Source organism: Bos taurus, chromosome 3 (assembly GCF_002263795.3).
Source record: "Bos taurus isolate L1 Dominette 01449 registration number 42190680 breed Hereford chromosome 3, ARS-UCD2.0, whole genome shotgun sequence".
Classification (NCBI taxonomy): Eukaryota; Metazoa; Chordata; class Mammalia; order Artiodactyla; family Bovidae; genus Bos; species Bos taurus.
In genome coordinates, this window is record NC_037330.1 from 106,050,768 (window position 1) to 106,077,629 (window position 26,862).

General features: G+C 42.5%; 1 protein-coding gene across 7 annotated transcripts in view; it reads right to left on the bottom strand.

Annotated features, from left to right (window-relative positions):
• CAP1 (cyclase associated actin cytoskeleton regulatory protein 1) overlaps positions 1-14,980 on the bottom strand; it is a 28,638-nt gene extending 13,658 nt beyond the window's left edge. For 4 of the 7 annotated variants that reach the window (XM_005204657.3, XM_005204654.5, XM_005204659.5 and 1 more), the window contains exon 1: positions 14,955-14,980. The gene's annotated coding sequence lies outside the window, so the exon portion shown is untranslated. 7 annotated transcript variants of the gene reach the window in all.
• Positions 14,981-26,862: the final 11,882 nt, after the last annotated feature.

Genomic DNA, 26,862 nt, shown 5'->3' on the forward strand with positions numbered 1-26,862 from the left:
GAAACAGTGTTAACTGAAAGCAAATACTTACTCATCCAAATACTTACTGAATATTTACTATGATATCATCAACTAAGTATTTGTGTAAGAATTTAGAATTTACAAGGAACAGTCACATATGTTCTCTCAGTTTAATAAGCCTCTCAACAACTACTTATGAATGGAAAGATAATTAATATATTCTTAAAGATAGGAAACAAATTCAATGAAGTTAAATGACTTGCCTATAGTCACAAAGTTAGTTAGTTGGGAAGCCAGTACTCAAATCAAGTCTTCTGGCTCTAAGTTCAGTGTTTTTTCCTACAACATCCTGCTGCCTGCATGCGGAATGCCCAAGGCCAAGATGAACAGGATATTTATTCTACCCACAATAACTTATAGTCTAACAGAGAACTGTACACTGTGCACTAAAACTATTAAAAACAAACAGAAAATTATTTAAGGTGATGTAAGTTGCAGGCAAAATAACATAGGATTTCAGAGAAGAGAAGGCTATATCAGCTGAAAGGGTCAGATAAGGCTATCAGGGAGAAGCTGCCAATTGAGCCAGGCTTCCAAGGAGGATGGGCAGGATCTAGATATGCAGTAGAGAAGGAAAACAAGACATATCCAGAAGGGCTTGTTATAGATCTTTTCACAAATACCAACTTACTGAACTAGCCTCATTCAATGTCTGATATCCTAAAGAAAGGAAGCTCCTTTCTTCTCAAAAGAGAAGGGACCTTTTCTGGTTTGTTTCCTAAACAAGTTTATCCTCTACCATCTAGGCCACTACCTGGCAGGTAGAAAGTGTTCGATAAATATTTATGAAGTCAATGAACCTGAAGCATAGAATCTCAGAACTCCAAAGGGACAAGGGTTCTGAAAGTTGCCCACAAACCCATATAAGTGTTAACGTTATCAACATACATCAATATAAAGTGGCTGAGACTGTAAGTGATCTTGTAAAAATCAGTCACATGAAATTTGAGCCAAAGACTTGAAAAGATTTCATTTCAAAGCATTAATCTGGTCAGGTAACTGAAGACTCAACTCCCTTGAAGCCACCTAAAATGACGACAGAATCACAATTCCCTCAAAGATGACGACATGACCGAATACCTTGATTTAACACATTGTCTTCCCTGTGGAAGAGAGAAGCAACTCACGAGATAAACTAAGATCATCCCTAACAGACTGGTTCCAAATAGGAAAAGGAGTACATCAAGGCTGTATATTGTCACCTGGTTATTTAACTTCTATGCAGAGTACATCATGAGAAACGCTGGACTAGAACAAACACAAGCTGGAATCAAGATTGCCGGGAGAAATATCAATAACCTCACATATGCAGATGACACCACCCTTATGGCAGAAAGTGAAGAGGAACTCAAAAGCCTCTTGATGAAAGTGAAAGCGGAGAGTGAAAAAGTTGGCTTAAAGCTCAACATTCAGAAAATGAAGATCATGGCATCCAGTCCCACCACTTCATGGGAAATAGATGGGGAAACAGTGGAAACAGTGTCAGACTTTATTTTTCTGGGCTCCAAAATCACTGCAGATGGTGACTGCAGCCATGAAATTAAAAGACGCTTACTCCTTGGAAGGAAAGTTATGACCAACCTAGATAGCATATTCAAAAGCAGAGACATTACTTTGCCAACAAAGGTTCGTCTAGTCAAGGCTATGGTTTTTCTGTGGTCATGTATGGATATGAGAGTTGGACTGTGAAGAAGGCTGAGCGCCGAAGAATTGATGCTTTTGAACTGTGGTGTTGGAGAAGACTCTTGAGAGTCCCTTGGACTACAAGGAGATCCAACCAGTCCACTCTAAAGGAGATCAGCCCTGGGTGTTCTTTGGAAGGAATGATGCTGAAGCTGAAACTCCAATACTTTGGCCACCTCATGCGAAGAGTTGACTCATTGGAAAAGACTCTGATGCTGGGAGGGATTGGGGGCAGGAGGAGAAGGGGACGACAGAGGATGAGATGGCTGGATGGCATCACTGACTCGATGGACGTGAGTCTGAGTGAACTCTGGGAGTTGGTGATGGACAGGGAGGACTGGCGTGCTGCGATTCATGGGGTCGCAAAGAGTCGGACACGACTGAGCGACTGATCTGATCTGATCTGATCTGCCCACTCTTTTCTGTGTACAGGCTCTGATCTCTCAGAGGCTAGTGATTTGCCAAAGTGTGTTGTTTAAAAGCTAATCAAAGAGAAAGATGAGAATGTGAACCAAATAAACCTTTCCATTCCCTGGCCTGGAGAGGCACCAGAAGCCTCCAAATTCTTACTGAAAATGAACAGACTATGGAGCAGACCAGAAGCATCCATAACTCTCCCTTACGTCACAGCATGATCACTGAGTATCCCAACTGCTGCCCGGTTTGTTCTGGGTACTATCCAGGGACAGACTGATATATATAATCCATCACACTATGTTAATACCATGGGGAAAGGCAGTGAATGCAATAAACTCCCAAGTTACCTTCCATTAACAGATACCACTCATTCTGTTATAAAACATGTTCCTTCATACATACTGGATGCTATAGGTTGAGGCCACTGTTAACATGGTTACACAGTACAAGTGTCTCTACAGGCTGCCAGGGTTGCCGAATGAACACTTACCAGTCTTAATAGCTTAATAATACAGCTTCATGGGACTTTGGTTTCTTCTTTTCCATTTTTCATTTGTACTTACAAGTTTTTAATTCTAAACAAGCTATCGTTCTGCTGTTTAACTTAAGCAGAATGAGAAAGGACAAAACGGCTATCATTAAAGCTATCTCATTCCACCACTAATCAAATATTGGAAAACAGTACCTAGTTTGTTTTTGGTGGGGGGGACTGAAATTTGAGATGTATGTATTCTAGACATTCTTTCAGAATGCCTAGAATTGAAGGGACCAAAAGACATACCTTGTCTTATGCTCTATGACGTATATACCAATCTTTAGGTGGTCATGTCCACTCCAAAGCTGTCAACCAGTATTATCATATTACTATTCAGTCCACTCGCCGAGTGATACCACCACAACCACCTACAGACTAACAATTCCCAGAGCAGTGTATCCAGCTCAGGCCATCCTTCTGGAATTCAGAATTTTAGATCAAGCTCCCACCTAGACATCAACTAGATGTCCCAAAGGAAATGTCCAAAACAGAACTCATCACTTTCCCTAACACTGCTCCTCCAGACCCCACCCTCACTGTTTCAGTAATACAGCACTTACAGCACTGCCACCAATCACTTGAGGTAATCAAGACAGTAACCTGCACCCCAAAACTCATTGCAGCACTATTTACAACAGCCAGGACATGGACGCAACCTGTATGTCCATCAATAGAGGAATGGATAAAGAAAATATAACATACACATGATAAAACATTACTCAGCCATAAAAAGGAACAAAATAGTGCCATATGAAGAGGCACGGGCAGACCTAGAGACTGTAATACAGAGTGAAGTCAGAAAAACAAGCATCATACAGTATCATTTATATGTGGAATCTAGAAAAGTTGTACAGAAGAACTTATGTGCAAAGCAGAAACAGAGATACAGATGTAGAGAATAAACTTATGGATATCAGGGATGGGGAGGAAGGGGGATGGGATGAATTTGGAGATTGGGATTCACATACATACACTACTATATATAAAATACATTGGCTGTATATTGTTAACCTGCTTATTTAACTTACATGCAAAGTACATCATGAGAAATGCTGGACTGGATGAAGCACAAGCTGGTATCAAGGTTGCCGGAAGAAGTATCAATAACCTCAGATATGCAGATGGCACCACACTTATGGCAGAAAGTGAAGAAGAACTAAAGAGCCTCTTGATGAAAGTGAAAGAGGAGAGTGAAAAAGCTGGCTTGAAACTCAACATTCAAAAAGCCAAGATCATGGAATCTGATCCCATCACTTCATGGCAAATAGACGGGGAAACAATGGAAACAGTGACAGACTTTATTTTGGGGGGCTCCAAAATCATTGCAGACAATGACTGCAGCTGTGAAATTAAAAGACGCTTGCTCCTTGGAAGAAAATTTATGACCAACCTAGACAGCATATTAAAAAGCAGAGATATTACTTTGCCAACAAAGGTCCGTCTAGCCAAAGCTTTGGCTTTTCCAGTAATCATGTATGGATGTGAGAGTTGGACTGTGAAGAAAGCTGAGCGCTGAAGAATTGATGCTTTTGAACTGTGGTATTGGAGAAGACTCTTGAGAGTCCCTTGGACTGCAAGGAGATCCAACTAGTCCATCCTAAAGGAGATCAGTCCTAAATATTCATTGGAAGGACTGACAATGAAGCTGAAACTCCAATACTTTGGCCACCTGATTCGAAGAGCTGACCCATTTGAAAAGACCCTGATGCTGGGAATGATTGAAGGCAGGAGGAGAAGGGGACGACAGAGGATGAGATGGTTGGATGGCATCACTGACTCAATGGACATGAGTTTGAGCAAGCTCCGGGAGTTGGTGATGGACAGGGAAGCCCTGTGTACTGCAGTCCATGGGGTCGCAAAGAATTGGACACAACTGAGCTGACGTATAAACTGATGTATAAAATAGATAACTAATGAGAACCTACTGTATAGCACAGGGAACTCTACTCAATGCTCTGTGGTGACCTAAATGGGAAGGAAATCTAAAAAGAGGGGATATATGTATACATATAACTGATTCACTCTGCTGTACAGCAGAAACTAATACAACATTGTAAAGTAGCCATACTCCAATTAAAAAAAAAAAAAGACAGTAACCTGGAAACTGTTAAGCAGTACAGTATAGTGGTTAATAGCATTATTCTTCAGAAAAGTCAGATAGATTAGGAGTCTCTGTGTCTGAGTGTTACCAAACTTTTTGAACCTCAGCTTCCTTATTTGTAAAACAGGAACAACAGCATAAAATCCAAAGGGCTATAGAAAGAATACGTGAGGAAATACATGTGCAATTGCTTGACTGGCTCAGTCCTGAAACATGGCTAGGATTCCATAAACATTAACTAAATTGTCTTCTTACTAATCTCATCAGTCATCAAAATCCATAGGCTCTATTTTGTGTATCATAAATAAATGCCCCTTGTCTTCATCCTGATTTATAAAAATTCAGCCATCATGACGTTGCCTAGATTACTGCAATAACCTCTTCACTAGTCCTCTAATTTCAGTAACACACCCTCTTATCCATTCTCCTTATTACCACAGTGACTCATAGTAAAGTCCAAACAAGGGTTTCCACAATCTGGCCCTGTTTTAAATTTCCCACCTCTCCGCCAGTTTTATCTCCTGCCACACCTTTCCTCAACATTCCACAGCAACCCAAACTACTGGCAATCTCCAGAAAGAGTTACGCTTTCTCTCACTTTTAAGACTTTTCAATGCTATCCACTCTGCTTGGTTGCTTTCCCTCCCAACCTGTTCCTTATCTCATAACTCCTACTACCTTTTTCAGATTCAGCTACGCTATCACCTCCTCTAGCAAGTTTTTTCCGGTTTGGTACGCTTTCCCTTCTCAATCTGCCCCTAGAATTCCTACCATCTATTAAATCTCAGCCAAGGTATCATCTCACCAAGAAGCATTTCCAGTATGTCTCCCACAATATTTCATTGTGTACTTATTTCTACCATACATTTCACACACAGCTTTAAAATCATTCAATAGTCAACAGGCAATTAGTCACCCTACAGAAGAGACCATGTCTTGCCTTTGTAATTCCAGTATTATAAATGTGGTAGGCACTAAACACAATAGGTTAATATAGGTCTTGAAAAAAATGATAATAATAAGGGCCTTTACCCTCTCTCCCCTCAACACAAGCCTGGCTGTCTCCTCTCTGTGTCAAGTCTGAGGAGACGTGTGGGGTGTTTTTCCCCCTTTCTTAAAAAAAAATTTTCCCCCCAATTGTAGGATCTAACAAACATTGTCTTTCAAATAAACACAGCCTTCTTGGGCACAAATTACACTGATATGGAGATTGTCAAACCAAATACCTTAAGGAAGATAACTTTATTAGATGATATACTATCAATTAAAAACAAAATTCCTCGACTTCCCTGACAGTCCAGTGGTTAGGACTCCACAATCCCAATGCAAGGGGCACAGGTTCAATCCTCGGTCGGGGAACTAAGATCCTGCACACCCCAAGGTGCAGCCAACAAAACAAAAATTTATAAAGAAAAAAAAAAACAAAAGTCCGTTATAGTTGTGCTTTACATCATCAAACTACCGCTTCTTTGTCTAGTAATTCTATGATGTATGTTACAAAGATACTGATCCCCATCTTTAGAGGAAAGAAACTGACAGAAGTTAGAGTGGGGAGAACACAAATTCTCAGGCTCTTCCCACCACTCTACATGGCTTTCAAGCGCTTAAGGGACTAACGGGTTCATCACAGCATCCAGCCCCAGCTGTTTGCTGAGCACAGCACTGTGGCTTCAAGGTCTCTTTATGGTATCCTGAGTCACATTATTAGCAGCCTTCAATTTCCTCCATGGAGGCCAATATTTTTTTCACCTTCAGTAGAGATGACACATATTTGGAAGGTAAATATTTACAATAAGATTTTTCCCAATACAGAATCTAATCTTGTTCCCTGCCATTTTTGGTTGCCAATAGCCAACAACTGTATGTAAGTGTCCATAAATGAATATACAGATTCCCAACTATTTATGTGTTCATCATAAAACCCTCAGAAGGCGAGGCAGTCTTAATTACTCAAGTCTTAATAAAACTAGGATTCAGGAGACCAAGGTTTGAGTCCCGACTCTGTCATGTATTAGCTGTGAAACTTCAGGACAGTCATTTAATGGATCATCACCTGGCACACCTGGGGCTTCCCAGATGGGGCCAGTGGTGAACAGCAACCCTGCCTATGCAGGAGACCTAAGAGATACGGATTCAGCCCCTGGGTTGAAGGAAATGGCAACCCACTCCAATATCCTTGCCTGGAGAATCCCATGGACAGAGGAACCTGGCAGGCTTCAGTCCATATGGTCACACAGTCAGATGCAACTGAAGTGACTTAGCATGCATGCACCTAGCACATGGAGATGTAAGGATCCAATGAGTTGGTTTTATAGATAAGTAGCTCAGCTGGTAGTAAAGAATCCGCCTGCTATGTAGGCGACCCCAGTTTGATTTCTAGGTGGGGAAGATCCCCTGGAGAAGGGATAGGCTACCCACTTCAGTATTCATGGGATTCCCTGGTGGCTCAAACTGTAAAGAATCCACCTGTAATGCAGGAGATCTGGGTTTGATCCCTGAGTTAGGAAGACCCCTGGGGAGGAGGGCATGGCAACCCACTCCAGTATTCTTGCCTGGAGAATCCCCATGGACAGAGGAGCCAGGCAGGTTACAGTCACAAAGAGTCAGACACAACAGAGCGACTAAGCACAGTCTCTTTGGGAGCCTTAAAATGCAGTTCAAAGGTAAAATGTTATCACTGCCTACCACGTACCAGAATATAGGCTCCAGAAGCATGGGAAATTTCTTCATTCTCCCTGCCTCTGCTCCCCTAACTGCCCCCCCACCCCCAAATTTCCAGCATCTAGAAAACCTGGCACATAGGAGATGCTCATAACATGAAAGTGCTCAGACTGTCACAGCTACTGAAGAAATGGCAGACGCACGGTCTCTGCCATCTAGAAGCTTTCATTCTTATTGAGAAGGACAACACAAATGCCAATGGAATAAATACTGAAGACTATGTGTTTTAAAGTTCTGTTAAGAGATTAATTTCATTTGGATTGGGAAAAGTTAAAGTATCAACCAATACACTGGAGCTTTTTCTTTGTAAGATGTTGTATGGTCCTAAATTAGAGTATAAATGACTATATGCTTGGAGTTCAGAAGAAATCAATGAGGACTAGAGTTAGTCTCAGGGGTTTCAGGAGAGAAGTGGGGCAGAAAAACTAAAAGAAAAAAGAGAAGACATTCTAGAGCAATGAAAAGCAAATCGAGACCAAGGAGGCTCAGTACAGAGTGTGAGCGGACAGTCTACAGAGTATTATGGGGTAAGCAAGGTGGGCTAGTTATGGAGGGCACCGAGGGCCAGGCAGCATTTGAATTTCGTGCTGTGATAAATGTGAAGCCTTTCAAGGATGTTGAATGAAGGAGTAATATGATGAAAGCAAAATTTTTACAAGTACTGAGAGAATCAGTTTTAGGGGGAAAGAAGGACGATATTAGGATTTAGGTTAGGTTGAAAGCTATTCAACTAGCTGCAAAATAAAAGTGCTACTGCAAAAAAACATTTTTGATATTGCAAAGGAAAAAAAAAAATCACTTTTAGGCCACTAAGTGACCAGCACCTGAATTAACAGTAAAATAGTTTTTCTGTTCTGAGGGAGTCTAGCAGGAGTGACAAAGCTATCTTTCACCGAATCACTGGCTCTCAGGATCGGGAAAGAGTCTAGAAAGCATAATCAGATGCAAGAACAAATCTTTCAACATCCTCAGCAATTAGTCAGGTAGCCTCTGTTCAAACACCCTCAGTTGGAGAACTCAAGACTTCTGGAGGCAGCCTATTCCATTCGCACAGCTCAAAGTATTTAAAAGTTCTTCCTTATATGGAGGCAAAACCAGTCTCCCTGTAACTTCCACCCACTGATCTTGGTTCTGCCCTCTGAGGTCACACAAACCAAGTGAGCATTAAACACAGAACAAGTATTAACTGTCTGGTACTGCTGAGTATAGTAGCATTCAGAGAAGGAAGTCAAAGATGACTCCACAGTGGCAAATTCAGGGGAGTAAGAGAATGATGATGCTATAGGCAAAAACACGTTTCTGGCATGTTCTAACTAAGGCAAGAACATGAGATCAATCTTGGATACACAGTTTGAACAGAAGATGAAGTTTCCAAGTAGGAATATCCAATAAATAGTTAGAAATAAGCTTGGGGAAAGATCAAGGCTGGAGATCAAAGTTTACAAGTCATCAGCAAGGAAACATCATTAAGTAATGAGAATGCATAGGCTTTTGGAGGGATATTATGCAGAACAAAAAGAAACGAGGAGCTTGATTCTCCAGCAACTTCTTTTGTGGTTTGAAACTAAGTGAAATCAGAAATGGTCAGTGACTCCTGCCAAAGCTGCTCCATATTCTCCTCATTCTAACAATTCAAACAACCCAATTCCTTCTACCTGTCATTCAGAAGTAAATGGAACCAGGTTACTCCTGCAGTTCTTGCCTCTTTTCACTAGGCAATTAAGGCAGTGGAATGAATTTCTACTTACAAAAAGCTGCTATGATCAAATGTTTTCTGCTTTGTCTGGTAGTTGTTCCTGTAGGTCATACCCTTAAGTAGAAATGAAAATAAAGCAACTATACAAGTCACCCTGTATATTATTGTAGCCCACCCGATCTGCTTCAAAATGCTTCTGCTGGCCTTTACTTTGGAATTCTGTTCCCAGGATGTTATCCTAAGGAAGTAATACTAATGTGGGAAAAGTGACAGGCATGATGATGTTCACTGCAGTGTTAGCTTAGACTTCTAATTACAGGGAAATAGCTACATGCACTGTGGAAAAAGACTTGAAAAGAACACAAGATTTACAATATTTGCCAAGTTAGAGCAATGGATTTTTGCACAATTTCCCCTTCTGTTTTCCAAACTTTAAAAAAAAAAAAAAAAAACATAGTTATATAATTTCTTTTAAACAAAAGACAACAAAACAGTTCCACTTGGATATCTCTTCTAAGCTACTGCTAAACCATAAGGCATTAGTTTAGTTCTACTCCTAACAATATAGAAATTCTCATCACTAGGCTCTAACATGTTACAGAGCAAAACCTACACATGCTAACAGGATACTTACAAGTTGGCTTGTAACCCAGAAACCAAAGAACAGACAGCACTTCACCCCAGTAAAGATGCTATCTAAATCTAACCCAAATCAGGAGCCAATGTTCTTCCCCAAGCATTTGGTTTCTCTGATGAAACCAATGACATTTAGTGCCCAAGTCACTGCCATCCCAGCAAGAAAGGTCTGTCTTCTAGAGAGGGAAAGAATTCTGCCTAATATCAGCACTTGTCTCCTGTTCCCTCAATAAACATGTCCTCTATCTAAAGCTCCAGGAGTGAGTAAAGTTAGTAACTGCACAAGCTGATGTCAGATTTAAGAACTAGCTGTTTCAATGCTTTGGGGCAAAGAGATAACTTTGTGTGGTCATGGGTTACCTTCTCTCTTATATTCAATGAACATTCATTCATATTATGAAGACTAACAGCATAAAAACACTCAGTAGGCATCTTTTACATTATATAAGGAAAAACCACATTGGTTGATTTCAGTTGGTAGTTGCTTTAAACAGAACAGCATTTCCCATTCTCATGCATAAAGATAGATTCAAGGATGTCATTTGTCCCTAGCCATGATTCAGCTACAGCTACACATATGAAAAGATCTGTGACTGTACCTCTATAATTAACTTAAGTACAGGAATTTTACTGACCCCTGGAGGGAAAAAGACAACAACAACAAAGCTCACTCTTTAAACATTTCAACTATGTTTTGCAGTGGAATGGAAAAATGTGACACAACAGGTCTGGTAATATAAGGCAAACAAAGCTGCATTGTAGCTGAGGAGTATTTTTAGAGCTTTGATAGTTTTTATTATGTTTACGTGATGGCATATCAAGAACAAATAGTTCCACGGTGAATGCTAGAGCTGCATTAACTTTACGGTCATGAAACTACAGTCGACCCTTGAACTACTTGGAGGTATGAGCACAGGCCCTCAGTGCAGCAGGAACTCCACAAATAACTTTACAGCCAGCCCTCCATATCCTTCTGTGTAACTGAACCCTTGAAAATCCATGTTGTACGAGGGTCAACTATATAACAATTTTATCAGTCAAAATAAATGTTGAATAACAACACCATAAACTGCATGCAATTTAAACTAAATGATAGGGACCTTCCTGGTGGCTAAGAATCCAGAAGATAATACAGAGGATAAGAATCTACCTGCCAATACAGGGGACATTGGCTCCATCCTTGGTCCAGGAAGATTCCACATGCCTCAGAGCAACTAAGCCCATTCGACACAACTACTGAGTCTGAGCTCTAGAGCCCACAACTACTGAGTCTGAGTATTACAACTGCTGAAGCCCATGCACCTAGAGCCCATGCTCTGCAACAAGAGAAGCCACTTCAACGAGAAGCCCATGCACTGCAACCAAGAGTAACCCCCAGTCGCCGCAACTAGAGAAAGCCTGTGCGCAGCAGTGAAGATCCAGCACAACCAAAAATAAATAAATAAAATGAGAATCCCTGTTTGCTAAAGAAAGCTGCCTAAGTGCAGGCAAAGAAAAGAGGAATTTATATACCTCCAATATAGGAGAAATATAAATCGGCTGACTTGTGCTGTCAACTAATACAAATCTCATTTCTAGTGAGTGCCTTAACAATGGCTTTCTTCATTAAAATCACATTCTCTGAGGGGAAAAAAACCACAAAACAGCCAGTCCTTCAAAGCCCACCCAGAAATTCCTTGAATAAACAATTCTTGACGCTTCAACGAAACCCATGACCCATTTCTTGCAAAGTACACTGCGCTTATCATGTGCCATACACTGTGTTAATCACGGCAATGGAGCCTGCTCTCAGAGAACTGAATTGAAGATAAGACACCACACAATCAGAGCTAAGATATTTTCTCATGCACTATTCTCCATGCGGGAGACATCTGGCAATATCTGAAGACATTTTTGGTTATCACAGATGAAGGACTGCCCCTAGCATCTTATAGGTAGAGGCCAGGGATACTGCTGAAATCCTACAATGCACAGCACAACCCTGCAAAATGAAGAATTATTTGGCCCAAAATGTGAATTATGCTGAGGTTGAGAAACTCTGTTCTAATGTAATCATGAGCAAAAGGTAAGTGCAAAAGGTACAAATAAAATGCTAATAGTTTGGAACTCTCTAAATCAGAATGTCAATCTGTACCACCCAATGAAAACTAAATTAAGGATCTGACTCTGGAGAACTCTGTAAATTGGACAAAAGAGTTTAGACTTGATTTTCTGGGAAAATGAAGCCAGTGAAGGGGTAACAAGATGAAAATGGTTCTTTTCAAAAAAGCAGTCTGGTTTGGTTGAAAAGCTTAAGTATCAATATGAAAGCCAGCTTAATAGAAAATAAACTGATGAGGGTAAGGCAAAGAAATAATCAGTAGGACTGCCTAAGATATGGCTTGATGATCCTCAGATTTCAAATCTCAGGATTAAATTTCAAACCAGAAGGTTCAGTTTCCAATGACACTGCATTTGCTTAAGTAAAATGCATCTTTGATTCACCACGCCTCACAGAAAACTGAAAGAAGGAAGTCACTTTTTAAAGGCTCAGTTCCTAGTTGAAAAATAACTGCAACTAAACAAAGGTATGTATAAGGAAGAAAAGGGATGAAAAAAAGGCTTCAATCCTTCAGGCTGGAAACATTTTACAAACTAAACAGCTAACCTCTGCAAATCAAAAATACACACACTGAAGCTTAGCAATACTACCACTTTTGATTTGTATGACAGGTTGTACTTGACAAAGTATTTTCACTACTACCACTTTATTTAAACTCCTCCAAAACATCTGACGAAGTATTTCTGGGGAAGGGGGAAGAAAATTCAACTGTAATTTCTTTATACTGAACAGCAGTAACTCAAAACAAAAAGCAAAATGGCAACCACAGAATAAATCCAAATGCATTCAAACAAGGCATCAAAAGCCCCTGACAACCTGGGAGCACCTACCTTTTCTTTCTGGTTTTATCTTCCCCTACAAACCCAAGACCCCAGTATTTCACTGAACAATATAAACCCTCTCCTGCCTCCAAATCTTTGTTCGTGCTGTTTCTTCTAGCCGGGATACCTTATTAGACACCTTTGCCTAGATGTGCTGCAAACACCTCAAACTAAATACGTCCAAAATTTATTTTCTTTCCATATCACCTCTCCAGTTAACCTTCTTCACTGAGTACCTATCTTGGTAAATAGTACTACCACTTCCCTAAACCAGAAAATCAGACAATTGTCCTAGGCTCTATTTTTTCATTTCCATAAGTAATCAGCCTCCAAATCTATGGATTCCATCTTTTTCATATTGCTCAAATTTGATCCCTCCTCTTCTTTCCATTCTCACTGTCTTTGTTCAAGCCATTGTTCAACCTTGCGAACACCCGTCTACTTCCCCATTAAGGTCCTTCCCCTCCCCCCTCCAGAGGCAAATTATTAATAAAACATCAATCTGACCATATCATTTTCCTACTTAAGAGTGTTCAAAGCCTCCCCACAGCATTCAGGGTAAGCTCCAAATTCCTTAGCAGGGTTTACAAGGGCCTTCATATTTGATCCCACCACTGCCCACCTCCTTCACTTCTCTGAGCTTTACTGGAACTCCAGTCTTGGTCTTTCAACACCCAGTCTCCATTTCTTGCATTGGACTCTTTGGCTGGAAATTCTTTTTTCAGATTCACCATATGGCTAAATAAATCCTGCAAGACTTACTCTCCCACTTCCTCCCCAAAGCCTGGAAACCTGGCTCAGGTAGTCCTGTGCTCACACAGCGCACCTCAACACTGTAAGCTACCCTCGATTTACTTGTCTGCTTCCTCCTCCATTCCAAGAGAACTACTGTATTCTTGGTCACCAGGGCCAAGCGTCTCATTTCATACGTGCCTCACACATATTCAATAAATGACTAGCAAATGATAAACGTGCTGGGCTCCCCACCCCGTTTATCACTTGAACAGGGATCCCTATAAAGAGCTTCAACTGACAGTTCTGATACTAACCTCTGCTTTAAGTTTCTCATCCTGTCTTCATCGAGCTCTTCGTTGTTTGAAACTCATCTTAAACCCTGCTTCTGCAGAAGCGATTTTCCTGAGCCCCTTGTTACATACTGCCATAGTACCCTGTTCTTTCCTAACAGGCATCACATTTATAATATTTGTTAAATTCCCTGTGACCAATGTCAGATCCACAAGGGCAGGGTCTACCTTATTTTGTTTCTGCAACCCCTGGATATGGCAGAGTGCCTAACAAAGAATGAACATAATTTGTTACACAGAATTTAATCCTGTGAGGTGAGCAGAGATCTTCACTTAAAAGATGAGAAAAAATGAGGCTCAAACAAAGTAAATAAAGCACCTATGGCTACCGGGGCTTTGCAGTGGAGCCAGACCAAACCTGAGCCAACAGATTTTATGACCAGAAGTATGAGATACCTTCAATAAAGTTAACTTGGGTTTTCAAGATAAGAACTACAGACTAAGAGAAAGGGGAGGCTCTCAAATTGCAAACACAAAGACCTGCTCCACTCTTTAAAAAAAAAAAAAAAAAAACTCCCCAGGCATTCCAAACATGCTGTATTTTTAAACAAAAGTTCCACGCAGCGGGTAGCCTTTAAACCTGCAACTGCCTGAGAGACACCTACCGGAAGACCACCCCAAGGTACAGAAAGGTTCCTGGGAAATGAACGGGGGAAGGATCTGGGGCTGGTAAACCAAGGAACTGAGGTCTAGATTCCGATTGTTTCCCTGTTAAAGATTGTTTCCGATTGTTTCGCAGTAAGACAAGCCTCTTCTCTTCGGGAATCAGTTTACCCATCCAAGCAATGGGGGCGAGACCAGGACTAGTGAAGACTCTAAGGTCTCGGAGGTTTCTTTCAGTGAGAGCTCCTTAGGAATCAGGCCTCCGTTGAGACTGACCTCCAGAACCGCTAGGTCCAGCGGAGGGAGGGCCTCCACAGGAGAGCCCGGCTCAGTTGGTCACCCCGGCCCCACCTCAAGAGACCGCGCCCAGGATCCGGGGTCGGCGTAAGAGCCCCACAACGCCGGCCCCCTCAGGAGGGCTCACCGCACGCACCTAGGCCAGAAAGGCCATTAATAACGTCAAAGGCCAGTGGGCCGAGGAGTGGACCCCAGTCACTCCCCACCGCGCACACTCACCTCAGACTTCTGTCTCACCTCTGGACTGTGATCAGCCTCTCTCCACTTCCGGCAAGAACCGCCCAGCAACCTTCGCGCGACCCACTTCCGGGCCCTCACTGGGCGCGGCACCCCCACCGGAAATGAAGGGCCGGCTAAAACGCCGGCCTAGTGGAGGGACCCGGGAGGAAGTCTGGCCGCCCGGCTAGTGACTCCGCCCCTTACCCGCCACGCCCGGGAGTAAGAATTCCCCTCTAGCTTGGTAAAAGAGCCCCGCCCCCGAGGCGGGAGCGACGGAAGGCTAGACCACGCCCTCCAACAGTAGTAGCCGAAGCTAAGCTCCGCCTCCCTCTGGGCGTGGATACCTCGGTTTCCCCGTTTGTGATGTTAGGAGGCCATTGCTCTGGGCAGTGTCTCGAGAGGACCTGCGGAGGCTGGGTGTGGGGAGGGGTCGGCGGGGGCGCTCAGGCATAGCCCAGGATTTCTGGGCGTACCCGCCGCCGCTGCCTTGCTAGCTCTCGCCGGGGCTGGGAAGGTGGAAGCGCAACCCACTTCCTGTTAGTTCGGTGCGCTCTGTGACCATAGATGGTCAGGTCTGGGGCCGCGCGGAAGCCTCCGCCCCGCGGTTTAGGAGTCCTTCTTCCCCGCACTCAGGGTGTGGTCCCCGAAAATAAGATAATCGAGAGGGGAAAAAAAGATGAGCAGAATTAGAAGAGATCTTGCTTCACTCTGCTAAAACCTGGCTTCTGAGGCATCTTTGCCCCGGCTGGGCGTTTCCAGCCGGCTGCCACTCAGTCCGGGGGAGGTTCAGCAAGGTGGCCGCTAAGCGCAAGGAAGACTTCGCTTCCGTGCTCCTTGGGCCTGGGGATCTGAGCTTTGTTCTCTCAAGGCTCACGCTTTCCAACCAGTGATTATCCTCCCACAAAGATTTTATTTCCAGAAAAAAATTGGCAAGATGCCACCCCTTCAGTTCAACGCCTCTGACAGCTCCAAGTGTCAAGTTCAATGCAAGCGTTATATGCCAGAGTCACTCATTCAACAAATACAATTCTTATAATAACGACTACCATTTACTGCGCGCTGAGTACATGCCAGGCCTCTGCTGAAAGCTTCAAGCTCATTTTCACTTAACTCTAATAGGAACTCTCCGCGGTAGGTACCATTATGGCCTCCAGTTTTCAAGCGAGGATGCTGAATTATTTGCCAAGTTCACAAAGTATCGGAATTTTAGAGGAAACACATTTATGTGACTAAACCCCAGAACGTAACCCCTGTCATAGACCATACTGGAATCATCTACTGCAATTTGGAGGCAGTGATAGCCCTGGTGGGAAGACATCTGGGGTTCCAGCTATGGCTTAGGTGCTTTGCAAGGGGTCAGAATTTGGTCAGGTTACCTAAGTTCTCTAAACTTGGGGCTCTTCTCAGTTTTATGACTCCCGGAATAGTTAACAGAAAAAAATCACGTGACAAAATATGGAACAAAAATTGGAGTATATTTTAAATAATGACATTTAACAAGAACAGTGTCTCACACATAAATTTTATTCAGACATAACATCAAAAGTTGGAAAACTCAGCAGTGACCACAGGACTGGAAAAGGTCAGTTTTCATTCCAATCCCAAAGAAAGGCAATGCCAAAGAATGCTCAAACTACCACACAACTGCACGCATCTCACAGGCTAGCAAAGTAATGCTCAAAATTCTCCAAGCCAGGCTTCAACAGTCCGTGAACTGTGAACTTCCAGATGTTCAAGCTGGATTTAGAAAAGGTAGAGGAACCAGAGATCAAATTGCCAACATGTGCTGGATCATCGAAAAAGCAAGAGAGTTCCAGAAAAACATCTATTTCTGCTTTACTGACTATGCCAAGGCCTTTGACTGTATGGATCACCACAAACTGTGGAAAATTCTTAAAGAGATGGGAATACCAGAACTCCTGAACAGCCTCCTAAGAAATCTGTATGCGGGTCAGGAAGCAACAGTTAGAACTGGACATGGAACAACACACTGGTTCCAAATCGGGAAAGGAATATATCAAAGCTATATATTGTCACCCTGCTTATTTAACTTCTATGCAGAGTACATCGTGAGAAATACTGGGCTGGAATAAGCACAAGCTGGAATCGAGATTGCTAGGAGAAATATCAATAACCGCAGATATGCAGATGACACCACCCATATGGCAGAAAGTGAAGAAGAACTAAAGAGCCTCTTGATGAAAGTGAAAGAGGAGAGTGAAAAAGCTGGCTTGAAACTCAACATTCAGAAAGCCAAGATCATGGAATCTGGTCCCATCGCTTCATGGCAAATAGATGGAGAAACAGTGGAAACAGTGACAGACTTTATTTTGGGGGGGCTCCAAAATCACCACAGACAATGACTGCAGCTGTGAAATTAAAAGACACTTGCTCCTTGGAAAAAAAGTTATGACCAACGTAGATAGTATATTTAAAAGCAGAGACATTACTTTGCCAACAAAGGTCCATCTAGCCAAAGCTTTGGTTTTTCCAGTAGTCATGTATGAATGTGAGAGTTGAACCATAAAGAAAGCTGAGCACTGAAGAATTGATGCTTTTGAACTGTGGTGTTTGAGGAGACTCTTGAGAGTCCCTTGGACTGCAAGGAGATCCAACCAGTCCATCCTCAAGGAAATCAGTCTTGAATATTCATTGGAAGGACTGATGCTGAAACTGAAACTCCAATACTTTGGCCACCTGATTCGAAGAACTGACTCATTTGAAAAGACCCTGATGCTGGGAATGATTGAAAGCAGAAGGAGAAGGGAACGACAGAGAATGAGATGGTTGGATGGCATCACGGATTCAATAGACGTGAGTTTGAGTAAACTCTGGAAGTTGGTGATGGACAGGGAGGCCTGGCATGCTGCAGTACATGGGGTCACAAAGAGTCGAACAGGACTGAGCGACTGAACCGAACTGAACATCAAAAGATTATATTTGAGTGCTTCGTGTGTGTGTGTGAGTGTGTATGTGTGTGCGCATGCGTGCACGTATGCATGCTAAGTTGCTTCAGACTCTTTGAGACCCTCTGGACTCTAGCCTGCCAGGCTTCTCTGTCCATGGGATGCTCCAGGCAAGAATACTGGAGTGTGTTGCCACACCCTCCTCCAGGGGATCTTCCTGACCCAGGATTGGAACCCAGGTTTCCCACGTTGCAGGCAGATTGTTTACCATGTGAGTCAACAGGGAAACCAGCCTGTGTGGGTAGCCCAAGGCAAGTAGCCTGCCTGGCCTTCATTGTAATCAGCTCTACATTTAGCCATTCTAAGTCTCTTGCAACGGTAGGTGTTGCAAGAGGTAAGTGTTGCAAGAGGGCATCAGAGGGCAGACTCACTGAAACCATACTCACAGAAAACTAGTCAATCTAATCACACTAGGACCACAGCCTTGTCTAACTCAATGAAACTAAGCCATGCCTGTGGGGCCACCCAAGACGGGCGGGTGATGGTGGAGAGGTCTGACAGAATGTGGTCCAAGGAGAAGGGAATGGCAAACCACTTCAGTATTCTTGCCTTGAGAACCCCATGAGCAGTATGAAAAGCAAAATGATAGGATACTGAAAGGGGAACTCCCCAGGTCAGTAGGTGCCCAATATGCTACTGGAGATCAGTGGAGAAATAACTCCAGAAAGAATGAAGGGATGCAGCCAAAGCAAAAACACCCAGTTGTGGATGTGACTGGTGATAGAAGCAAGGTCCGATGCTGTAAAGAGCAATATTGCATAGGAACCTGGAATGTCAGGTCCATGAATCAAGGCAAATAGAAAGTGGTCATACAAGAGATGGCAAGGGTGAACGTCGACATTCTAGTAATCAGCGAACTGAAATGGACTGGAATGGGTGAATTTAACTCAGATGACCATTATGTCTACTACTTTGGGCAGGAATCCCTTAGAAGAAATGGAGTAGCCATCATGGTCAACAAGAGTCCGAAATGCAGTGCGTGGATGCAGTCTCAAAAATAACAGAATGATCTCTGTTCATTTCCAAGGCAAACCATTCAATATCACAGTAATCCAAGTCTATGCCCCAACCAGTAACGCTGAAGAAGCTGAAGTTGAACGGTTCTATGAAGACCTACAAGACCTTTTAGAACTAACACCCAAAAAAGATGTCCTTTTCATTATAGGGGACTGGATGCAAAAGTAGGAAGTCAAGAAACACCTGGAGTAACAGGCAAATTTGGCCTTGGAATATGGAATGAAGCAGGACAAAGACTAATAGAATTTTGCCAAGAAAATGCACTGGTCATAGCAAACACCCTCTTCCAACAATACAAGAGAAGACTCTACACATGGACATCACTAGATGGCCAACACCGAAATCAGATTAATTATATTCTTTGCAGCCAAAGATGGAGCAAAAACAAGACCAGGAGCTGACTGTGGCTCAGACCATGAACTCCTTATTGCCAAATTCAGACTTAAATTGAAGAAAATAGGAAAACTGCTAGACCATTCAGGTATGACCTAAATCAAATCCCTTATGATTATACAGTGGAAGTGAGAAATAGATTTAAGGGCCTAGATCTGATAGATAGAGTGCCGGATGAACTATGGACGGAGGTTCGTGACATTGTACAGGAGACAGGGATCAAGACCATCCCCATAAAAAAAAAAAAAAAAAGACCATCCCCATAGAAAAGAAATGCAAAAAAGCAAAATGACTGTCTGGGGAGGCCTTACAAATAGCTGTGAAAAGAAGAGAAGCGAAAAGCAAAGGAGAAAAGGAAAGATACAAGCATCTGAATGCAGAGTTCCAAAGAATAGCAAGAAGAGATAAGAAAGCCTTCCTCAGTGATCAATGCAAAGAAATAGAGGAAAACAATAGAATGGGAAAGACTAGAGATCTCTTCAAGAAAATTAGAGATACCAAGGGAATATTACATGCAAAGATGGGCTCCATAAAGGACAGAAATGGTATGGACCTAACAGAAGCAGAAGATATTAAGAAGAGGTGGCAAGAATACACAGAAGAACTGTACAAAAATATCTTCAAGACCAAGATAATCACAATGGTGTGGTCACTCACCTAGAACCAGACATCCTGGAATGTAAAGTCAAGTGGGCCTTAGAAAACATCACTACGAACAAAGCTAGTGGAGGTGATGGAATTCCAGTTGAGCTATTCCAAATCCTGAAAGATGATGCTGTGAAGGTGCTGCACTCAATATGGCAGCAAATCTGGAAAACTCAGCAGTGGCCACAGGACTGGAAAAGGTCAGTTTTCATTCCAATCCCAAAGAAAGGCAATGCCAAAGAATGCTCAAACTACCGCACAATTGCACTCATCTCACACGCTAGTAAAGTAATGCTCAAAATTCTCCAAGCCAGGCTTCAGCAATATGTGAACTGTGAACTTCCAGATGTTCAAGCTGGTTTTAGAAAATGCAGAGGAACCACAGATCAAATTGCCAACATCTGCTGGATCATCAAAAAAGCAAGAGAGTTCCAGAAAAACATCTATTTCTGCTTTACTGACTATGCCAAGGCCTTTGACTGTGTGGATCACAATAAACTGGAAAATTCGGAAAGAGATGGGAATACCAGACCACCTGACCTGCCTCTTGAGAAACCTATATGCAGATCAGGAAGCATCAGTTAGAACTGGACATAGAACAACAGACTGGTTCCAAATAGGAAAAGGAGTATGTCAAGGCTGTGTATTGTCACCCTGCTCATTTAACTTCTGTGCAGAGTACATCATGAGAAATGCTGGGCTGGAAGAAACACAAGCTGGAATCAAGATTGCCAGGAGAAATATCAATAACCTCAGATATGCAGATGACACCACCCTTATGGCAGAAAGTGAAGAGGAACTAAAAAGCCTCTGATGAAAGTGAAAGTGGAAAGTGAAAAAGTTGGCTTAAAGCTCAACATTCAGAAAACTAAGATCATGGCATCTGGTCCCATCAATTCATGGGAAATAGATGGGGAAACAGTGGAAACAGTGTCAGACTTTGTTTTTTGGGGCTCCAAAATCACTGCAGATGGTGACTGCAGCCATGAAATTAAAAGACACTTACTCCTTGGAAGGAAAGTTATGACCAACCTAGATAGCATATTCTAAAGCAGAGACATTACTTTACCAACAAAGGTCCGTCTAGTCAAGGCTATGGTTTTTCCAGTGGTCATGTATGGATGTGAGAGTTGGACTGTGAAGAAGTCTGAGCGCAGAAGAATTGATGCTTTTGAACTGTGGTGTTGGAGAAGACTCTTGAGAGTCCCTTGGACTGCAAGGAGATCCAACCAGTCCATTCTGAAGGAGATCAGCCCTGGGATTTCTTTGGAAGGAATGATGCTAGAGCTGAAACTCCAGTATTTTGGCCACTTCATGCGAAGAGTTGACTCATTGGAAAAGACTCTGATGCTGGGAGGGATCCGGGGCAGGAGGAGAAGGGGACAACAGAGGATGAGATGGATGGCATCACTGACTCGATGAATGTGAGTCTGAGTGAACTCCGGGAGATGGTGATGGACAGGGAGGCCTGGCGTGCTGTGATTCATGGGGTCGCAAAGAGTCAGACACAACTGAGCAACTGAACTGAACTGAACTGAAGTCTCTCTAGATTAGAGACAGGAAATGCTTAAACCATACATACATCCTAAAGGAAGGGGAGAGAAAGGAGGAAATAGAAAGGAGAATGAAGAAAATAAGGAACAAATCTTCCCCAAGTATAAACTGAGGATAGTAATTTATGTGGTTGTAATGAGAAACAGAACCAGTAACCCATGTAAAACCATTTGGTAAAGTGATTCTTTGTAAAGAGTGTACACCATGCCTGCCCTTCAGGAACTTCTAATCTTTTAAAGAGTCTGAGCATTGGCACTTGTGACTCCAGTGCAAGACTGTTTAAGAATTTTTTAAAATCTGTGACTTTTATTTTTTTCATTTATTTATACACTGAAAAAAATTACTGGGTTCTGTGCTAAGCTCCACACTACTTTGTACCAGGCACAACTAGGAGTGCAGCAGTAGACAAGTCAGGCCCTCTCACTGCTCTCATGGACCTTTCGCAATGTATTGTGGATACCAACATCACCACTGGGGGATATTATCAGAAGATGCGCTGACTACTGGTTCCAGCTTTTCCTCCTCACTGATCTTGTTCATTGCCTAGTGCTCAGTGCCTCATCCATGCTGGACTCTCATCAAGCCCATGTTCAGTGAGCCCCTTGAATTCAGAATAATCTTCCCCTGGGCTGAGATGAATTCATTGCAGGGCAAGTATGAATAAACAGTAGGGGAGATGGGAATCTGTGCCTGGATGAGGTGAGAGTTTCCTGGAGGAGAAGGATAGGAGATAAGCCTGAAAAAAGAGGTTGAGTAAGTTGTACCAGGCAGGAGATGCGAAACCCTAATCTGAAAGCGAGACAGAGCAGGTTAGATTGCATTTTAGAAATACAACTCTGGTGTAGAGCATGGGCTTGAGTGAGTGAAAAAAGAGGCAGGGAGACCTGTTAGAAAACAGCTATAAAGATGTAGTGAGGTCTGAATCAAGGCTTTAGCATGGGGATGCAACAAAGAAGACAGTGCAGGAGACAGCATTTGTACAAAGCGGTCAGTGAAGAGGAGGCAGACAGGAGGAAAGAGGATGAACAGGAACCTTCAGACTAGATCTAGTTCCCCAGGGGTCCACTCCTATTGAATATTACTTTTGCTTCTTGGCAGATAGCACAGTCTTAAATAATTATTTGTGTGATTATCTTTTAGTATCTTGTTAAGTACCTTGAGGTTAGAGTCCTTGCTTCTCTGGCACAAAATTGATACTCAATAGATATTTATGGAGAATGTGACTAAACGAAAGGGTGAGAGGGGTCAAGGTGGCTCTGAGACTTGGAGATGGGTAAATAGGAGGTGAGTGGAAGACTGGATTTGGGGGGTTTCAGCCTCAGAGCTTCAAAATCTAGCCTGGGAAGAGAAAGGAAGAAAGGAGTGCAGTTATTTCTCAAGCAAGAATTGTCAGCAGAGAGTTGATTGATTCTCACATGTGCCCCCTCTTCATGTATTTTGCCACTTATTTTGCCTGGATTTCACCAAAATTCTAAACCTGCAGGATCGCTTTGTCTCAGAGGATGCCACACAAGATTCTTCCTTATCACTCAGAGTTTCAGACACAGAGTCTGCTGGTTCATCTGGAGTGTTTCCCAGCCTGGCTCAGAGGAGTGTCTGCATCTGTGCTGCCTGGCCCAGAGCCTGTCTGTGTTTGGGCAGATCCTGTATCCCCCTGCCAGAAGGGGCTGACAGACGACAATCTATGTGAGCCCATCTTTCTTCTCCTCCTAGGACAGAGTGCCTGAGTTAAGCTCTCAAGTCCAAACATTACAAGTTGGCAAAAGAGATATTGGAGGTATGATAATACAGTGGTTAAGATCTGGCTTTGGCACCGCGCTCATCTGAACCTGAACCACAACACTGCCACTTAACGTGTCATCTTGGTCAAGGCAGTTAACCTCAGGAAAAGATATTAAAATCCAGGAACTTCCCTGTTGGCCCAGTGATTAAGACTTTGTGCTTCTACTTCAGGGGGTGTAGGTTTGGTCTCTGGTCAGGAATCTAAGATTCCACATGCTGCAGCCAAAAAAATTTTTAAATATATATGTATGTTAAAATTCATCTAAGATCCCACATGCTGCAGCCAAAAAATTTTTAACATATATGTTAAAATTCATCTTGGATCATCGATATGGCAATTAGAAAAAAACTTATAAAAACATTTGGCTCACTAAATATTCAATGAGTAGTAATCATTATTATTGGATTCTGAAAGTCTATTGTCTCTGTCCCTGGTAAAGGTAACTAGGAGGCAAAATAAGATCTGAAGGGTCAACATTCTGGATGGTGCCATTAGAAGCTCTGCCACTACTGACCCATCATCAAAGAGCATCTGCTTTTTAACAATTGTTATTTAGTATTTTATTTTTGGCTGCACTGGGTCTTCGTTGTTGCACACATGCTTTTCTCTAGTCGCGGTGCATAGGCTTCTCATAGTCGTGGCTTCTTCTGTTGCCGAGCATGGGTTTTAGAGCATGTGGGCTCAGTAGTTGTGGCTCACTGGCTTAGTTGCTCCGAGGCTTGTGGGATCTTCCAAGACCAGGGATTGAACTCGTGTCCCCTGCATTGGCAGGTGGATTCTTAACCACTGGACCACCAGGAATGTCCCAAGCGTCTGCTTCTTTATATCACTAACTTTTTTTTTTTTAACTTCACCTTGAAGCTTGTGGGATCTTAGTTCTCCAATCAGGGAATGAGCTCAGGCCATGAAAGTGCCAAGTCCTAAACACTGGACCACCAGTAAATTTCCTTTATATCACTAACTTTTGATTCAAAGTCTGGGCCTATGTGCCCTTGCCTGCAAGACTAGATAAGTCAGGAATATGAATGCTTTTGGCTGCAGATAAGAGAGAAATTGACTAGGGTAACATTTTTTTTTTAAGTATGTTTTGCTCGCAAGAATAATGTCAGTGGGCACTTTTACTGGCTCGCCAATGTCCAAGCTGATAGCTCTGTGATTCAGCTTGACTTACTTTTAAAGTTGCAAGTTCGTTGCTGTAGCCCAAGCCATCACATCATGTGTAAGTAAAGAGAAAAGGGAAGTTGCAGCTTCTGAGACTTGAAAGCTAGAATTTCCTAAAGAACTCCACAAAGCCTAATCTACTTTCTGTCTCAAAGCCAGAACCAACAGTCAACAAATATTGCAGCTTCCTTGTCCCTTGGAGGGACATTTTCAGGTGTGTGTTTCAGTGTTTTTGAGGGTCCCCAGAGGGACTGAGCTCCATCTGTCCACAGTAGGAACCCATTCATTAATGAACTTTTAATGGCTTTTCTCCTTTCCCCAAATCACTCGTCTCAGGGAACTCAAAGTAAAGGGAATGGAGTTGGCTGGGTCAGCTATACAAGGACAGTGAGCTCTGTCAGCTTTGATGATAAAAGGTGCACTTTCTTGATAGTATTGCCCAGATATATGAAGCGCAGGCCGATGCTGAGTGCCCAATAAGTGATAGATGTCATGATAATAAACCCTGGATGGCCCAAGAGCAATATATCTTCTTCTTTCTATATTAACACTTTAATAAATAAAACAAACCAAAACTCCTAACTAAAACAACCCTCCCTTTTATAACCAAATTGTCATCACTATACTTATCCTCCTACCACCCCCCACCCCGCAAAGGAATCGATCCAAGTCTCATCAATTACTTCATCCAGCTCCAAGTCCAGGATTTTGGAATAATATTCATCTTCCTCCATTTCCACAGTGACCCTTCATCAATGTATATCAGCCTATGAATTGAACTTCAAAGAGCAACCACCACAACAAGCCACACCCTATATCTATTGGAAGATGGGGAGAAGAAAATTAGATGCAGTTTAACTGAGAGTTTACCAAGGGGCACAAGTGGTAAAGAATCTGCCTGCCAATGCAGGAGACATGAGAGACGTGGGTTTGATCCCTGGGTCGGGAAGATCCCCTGGAGGAGGGCATGGCAACCCACTCCAGTATTCTTGCCTAAAGGATCCCAGGGACAAAGGAGCCTTCCGGGCTACAGTTCATAGGGTCACAAAGAGTCAGATACGACAGAAGCAACTTAGCCTGCCCACACGCATACCTATTGAGCTGACATGACACAATCTTTCTGGAACTGATCACAAGGCCTTAGTTGATAATTTTGATTTCACGTATTCACTACACATTCCATATTCTCTTTGTTTTCAACCAACACCTACGTTCATCAGGATCATAGTGATGGAAAAAGAGGTAGGGCATGAAGGAAAAGTCCTGATCCATAAATGGTAGATATCACTTCCACATATACTGCATTAACTTTAACTTAATCATATAGCCTCTAGATGGAGCCATAACTGATTTTCTGTAGGTCACCCAAAACTTTTTTCTTAAGGGATTGAAGACCTTGGTGCTCCTGCCTACATAAAATTCCCACAATTTTTTGCATTAAACATGGCAGAACTAGGAGGTGCCCTAGGAATCCTCTGGATTATATCGTAATTCTAATGGCTCTTCACCTCAATAAACCATCAGGACCAGAGGTATGCAGTAAGACTTTAGCAGTATGTGCTCCCCTGGGGAAATACCTGATTTGTAGCATTTGCCAATTTCTGTATTGTAAATACTCCTATCATGGCCAGTTTTAAGCTACCAATGTTATACTGAAGAAAAATGCACTGTGATATGTGGGATAATGACTCTCCAAAGATGTTCACGTTCAAATCTTTGGAACCTGTGAATATGCTACCTTACATGGCAAAAAGGATTTTGAAGATGTGATTAAATTAAGGATCTTGAGATGGGGAGGTGATCCTGGGTTATTCGTGTAGGCCAAATACAATCACATGGAGGCTTATAAGAGAAAGAAGGAAGCAGGAGAGTCAGTCAGAAAAAGAGATATGGGACTTCCCTGGTAGTCCAGTGATTATGACTCTGTGCTTCCAATGCAGGGGTTGTAGGTTCCATCCCTGGTCAGGGAACTAAGATCCCACATGCTGCGTGGTGCTGCCAAAGAATTTTTTTTTTTTTTTAAAAGAGAGAGATGTGACCATGAACGTTTTACTTCAAATGTGTCGTGACGCTATTCAGTGCGTCAGTAAATTACCACAAGATGGCAGCCTTGCTAACTTTGGCTGCACTAAATATGCTCCTTCAAGTTATAGTGGGTAGGAGGGACCTCTAACAAGACTTTAATCTTATTTGTTAAGCATTTGTTGAAAGCCTGCTTAATACTGATCTTTTTAATATATTAACAATGTTTTTTTTTTTTAACATTGTTTTTTTAATACTTGCAAAAATTCAGCTCCGTTCGCAGATGAGAAAACTGAGTTGAAAATGATTATTTGCCTGAAGTCAGAACATTGATTTAAAAACAGTTTTCTGACTCCAAATGCAGTTCTCTTTCCATTACATAAAT